Below are 5313 nucleotides of genomic sequence, written 5' to 3'. Positions count from 1 at the left end.
GTAAGACATTCTGGTTGGGCTGTTCCTACATGAAGCAAGGGTAAAAGGTCAAGGAGACATTTGTGCCAGCAAGACCTCATTTGGGAAATTTTAAGCTGCAGAAGTTTAGAAGTAGCTCTAAGCAAGGCTTACTTTGAATCCATTAGCTCAACAAAGCTAAATCAGTTAATAAACAAGTACTTGAAAATCCATCACCTTTGCACCTATCTATAAAGGCTTCAAAGTATGATCAAATTTCAAATGAAAAAGACTTAAAGTAGTCATTTACAAAAACTTGCAAATGTGAACAATCGAACAAACAACATAAGTTTTTTCCACCATACACAGAATTTTACAGAAATAAGATGAATAGCAATTTTGGGAACAATAAGGTTTCCTTGTTACAAATAGGCAACCAAGGATATATGCCTGTCTTAAGATTGCATCATTAATTACTTAAGTTTATAGGATACTACATGCTTCAGCAGCACGTCTACCCGAATTACAATACAGAGATTTATATGGCTCTTGCACAAGGATGATATGAAAATTTGTGAAGTATTCCATATTTTTCATTATTCAGATGCAAGAAATGAAAAACAGTTATTCAAAAGTTGATTACAAATATACAAGAGTAATAATATGTGTAATTCATAGAAATAAAAGTTAATTTGACATCAGTGTATTCAATCTTCACCGTTTTAGAAAGGCCTTTACATAGCATAACCTTTATAAAACTTTTGAAATAAGATAACATTGTCATTTTATCCCAAAGAAATAAAATTCTATAAGGACCTAGGAATTAAAAGAATCTTAAAATGTTTCTATATGAAATGCAATCTGAAAGAACACATGTATTAATGAACGTATGGATTATAAAACAATGTCGAATTCAAAGTATTATATCTAGGAGCGAATGAAATAGATTATGGACATTATACAAACAGAATACTAAATATTTTAAAATATACTTTTTCAGACAAGCACCAGAAATATCTTTAGTTTCTGTACTACTCATTTCAACAGATAAGTTAAAATTATTTCTGATTAAAAAAATCACAAACTCTATAGAAATCATTATAGATGTATACAAACAACTCGAATATATTTTGACATCAATGTCAGGCAATTCACTTGGAAGAATACCATGGAATACATGAATTTTTAAAGTAAGGTATTGCTGTTGCTTTGTATTGTGAAAATATTTTCTATGGAAACATAGGATGGACTGGCAATTTTGAAATTTAAGAAACTTAACTGATCCATTAGGACTTAGGAGAACAATTTGTACAGCTTTCCACAACTTCAAAGAGGTAGTGATACATACTTATCCTTTTGGCAATATCAAATGCAGTTTCTTCCAAGTTGTGCTTCAGACCTGGCTTGATATAATGGTTCAACAGAAGGAGATCCAGCGTATCTTTGCTATATCTATTCCCAGCAGCAAGATGCAGGGGGTCAAGAGGCCTTTAACTTGGCCATTGGTATCTGCATCATGATGAAATAAGAAGCCACTCTGTTATTATTCCATGTATAAGTACTGTGCAGGGATGTCCAGCCATTCGCAGTTATTACATGAATATCTGCCTTGAGCCACCAACTCATGGACAATATCTAAGTGTCCACTGTAGGCTTCTCGATGAAGAGGGGTATACTCATCGTCATCCCTAGTAATCACATGAGTGGCCTTTTTGGAAAGTAGTCTCTGCACTGTAGTAAGGCGATTATTTTCAGCAGAACAAAGAAGAAATTTGCTTGGATACTATTTCATTTTTTTCTTGCAATTGATACCATTTCTCACTTTTTCATCTTGTTCCTCAACTTCATCAGAATTGCCTAACCAGAGACTTTGAGTGCCAATGAGAATGAGCTCTCCATGTATTTCCCCAATAGTTCACATTGGATGAAATGGTCAGAAAAATCTGGTGAATTTTCTGCATCTGTTTTTTTCATTATTATTTATTTTCTCTTTTTTCATTTTTACTATTCTAAATTATTCTAACTGGAGAGTAGGGAATTGGTAGAGAGCAGAGGAAAGATTTTCCTCCGTATTTAAAGGTACAGACTGAAAATGAGGACCAGTGTTTTCTTCTTGTGCAGCTTATTCTAAGAATGAGAAAACAGGAAATAATGTATTCTATGTAAATGAATTGGGATATGGCAGAGCAGAAAGTGAAATGATGCAACCAAAAATATAAAAGCAAAATAAATTAGGATAATTGTGGAGCAATCATATTACCTATGAGAACCATGAAAGGGAGAGAGGGAGAGACAGATGTGCAATGGTCTAGCTAGCCACAAAATCCATCCCTCTCATCAAATTATAGAGCAAATAAATTCATTTTTTAAAAGAGATGGAAATAGAATTTAAGATCAGATATCTCCATTGTTTTTAATTATATTCTTATTATCTTAAATACTTGTATAAGGGAATTTTCATTCAACATATCAGTTTTTTAAGTAAAATGGATCTTTATATAACTTTTCCACACCCTTCCAAACCTCACCCCACTTTAATTTTTTCTAGTTTCATACTATCTGCATTGAATATTATACCTTCACTCTCTTCCTCCATATCTCTCTTTATTCCTTCCTTTTGACTTCCACTCACATATTCCAAGTGATAGTTTCCTGGTTTTCATTTTGTTGGAGTACAGTTCAATTTTATAAGAAATTACACCTTTGAAATACTCCTCTGCAAATAGCATGCTTTGGTTAATATTTTTGTGTAAACTTGTATAAATTTCTAGCTTCCAAATATGGCTCTGACTTAGTTCCATTAATATATTTTTAAATCTATCCTTTTCGTTGCAAATAATGTAAGAGTCTTCAAAATGGATGGGTTCAATCCAATTGTGTATATGTGCCACACTTTCTCTAATCATCACTCTGCCAAAGGGCATCTGGGCTGTTTCCGTAACTTGGCTACGGTGAATAGTGCAGCAGTGAACATGATTGTGAAAGTGATTTTACTGTTACATTTTGGAATAATTCATCACTTCCTTTGTGGGAGCAATACTCTATCCAGTTACCCAGAATAAGAACATCCTTCCCTTCATCTTCATCACATTGAATTGCAAGTCCTCAAAAACACACTTACCCCTACAGGTCTCAATAAGATAAAACACCACTGTGCCCATATTCTTTCAAAACATTTTTCTCATAATTGTACATATAATTTAGTGAGAACCTTCTATGTACTTTCCTAATGTGGGAATGAGGGACATGACAGAGTAAACGTAAGAAATATGCAACTTAATTAGCTATTATCATATTTAAAATCATGTTCAGCTCTAATTCATAGCCTCACATAATATTATTTTAATCTTTATTTGATTACTTCATCTAACCCGTAAATTATATCAGGTGAGTTAAAAGCAAAGGCAAAAAGTGTGGTTTTATTTTGACACTCATGTGTGAGGTTGCACAACATGGGCAAATAGATGGATTGGAATTAATAGCTCTTATCCATTTTGTTAACATAGAGATGATTTTCCCAACCTGATTCTTGAATTCGTATTCCATTCAACAACAAGAAACATGTGATAATTTCCTTTGTTTTGCTCCTTATTAAATTTTTTCCATTTTATTTTATAATGGATGATTTCATAAATGTACTGTAGATACAAAAATATGTTAAAATATTTCTATCCATATGCATTGATATATACATACTCACATATATTATGCAGGTTATAATGATAATGTATAATTTCAGTAACTGTACAATTTACTAAATTATTAAAACTATCGACAGCTCATGCCTGGCATCCGGGTTACTCGGGAGGCTGAGAACTGACAATCATAGTTTGAAGCCATCCTGGGCAAGAATGTCCAGGAGCCTCTTATCACCAAACAACCAACAGAAAATCAGAATTGGAACTGTGGTTCAAATAGTATAGCGGTAGCCTTGAGAGAAAAATCTCAGGGACATCATCCAGGTTCTTAGTTTAAGAAGAACAATCTACCCAAACAAAATCTATTTAATTTACACCTGTGTAATTAAAGTATTTCCATCACCCAAATGCACAACCATGCTCATTTGCAAGGTCACTCTGTTTTGTGTGAAGTACCATAAAATATTTTCACTTAAGTTGAAAGCATTGGAATGTGGGTTCATTCTATCTCTCTCATGCATTTTTCTACTCAAATATTCAAATCTTACAATTATTCCAATTATTTAAAATCATAGCTTTTTACTTTCATACCCAAATATTAGAGTTTGAATTGAGTGTCTTGTGCCCCCTAAATGGGTGTTCTTACCACTTTGTCATGTCCCCAGCTCTAAATTATCCTGATTATTTTTCAGATCCTTGTGTATGTCCTTGGGCTCAGTCCATGTTATGTTATTCTTCCTGGAATTTAGAATAACAGGTGCATGGCATTGTGTACTGATTTTTCTGTCCAGTCTGGGCTTTAACCTCTATCCTCAAGAGTAGACTCCCATGTAGTCAGGATTTTCATAAGTTTGTGATAGCTGATGTTGTTTTAAGTCTTTGCATTTCCTGCAGGTTCTTGACTACTAAATTAATTTGTTTTCTTGGGTTGTGTTGTTTCATTTGAATGTATGTGTTGAGTTGTTCCTCACTTGTCCTTTTGTTTCTTTCAATCAAGTTCTTACCTAAAGTGCTGAGAAACCAATTCTTCTTTTTCATGATAGTCAAGGTGAACATGATTTATTACAAAGCAATTTCAGTAATATTTAAACATCTTCATATCTATGGATGTTACATAAATGATAAGTGCTGTGATGGGTTTTTTTTATTTTCACAGCAGTCTTTGCCATGCACAGACAGATCATCATAAAATCTATGAAGATAATAAAACTACAGATGCAAGCAAAGAGAAGAAAAACCTATTATTAATTGTTTGACAGAGGCTTGCGTTCTAGTGAAAGAAATACGTTGCTTGATGCAAGATTTCACAAAATTGTATTTCTAGGGGGAAGCTAAACAACCATCTAATTCTACAGAATTGAGGGAGAAGAATCAAACTCCTGAATAGTTTACATATGGGTCAAATAAAAGCATGCTTCTAAAAAGAGAGTTGACTTTAGAGAAACGTGATGAGTTCTATGTAAATAGGTGCTTAGCTGATTTTGTTAATTTGTAAACTAATACAGGGAAATAGGGTACAGCAAGGTAAAAAAAGAACTTCGCATTGAAATACTCATGTGTGTGTGTGTGTGTGTGTGTGTGTGTGTGTGTGTACATGCACGTGTATACACGCATGCTCATGTGCAAGTGCTAATTTATTCATTCATCATCCCTAAGATTCTGTGTCCAAGGATAGTGGTTTACCACTTGAGGCATTGTTCCACTTCTGGTTTTTTGG

General features: G+C 33.5%; 1 pseudogene; it reads left to right on the top strand.

Moving 5' to 3' along the window:
- Window positions 1-455: 455 nt before the first annotated feature.
- LOC138828828 (U6 spliceosomal RNA) lies at window positions 456-552 on the top strand (annotated as a pseudogene).
- The last annotated feature ends 4761 nt before the right edge of the window (window positions 553-5313 follow it).

Source organism: Dipodomys merriami, unplaced genomic scaffold (assembly GCF_024711535.1).
Source record: "Dipodomys merriami isolate MVZ:Mamm:240054 unplaced genomic scaffold, mDipMer1.0.p SCAF_165, whole genome shotgun sequence".
NCBI classification, from domain to species: domain Eukaryota; kingdom Metazoa; phylum Chordata; class Mammalia; order Rodentia; family Heteromyidae; genus Dipodomys; species Dipodomys merriami.
The sequence above is the reverse complement of the archived record's forward strand: the minus strand, read 5'-3'. Positions and strand labels throughout refer to the sequence as shown.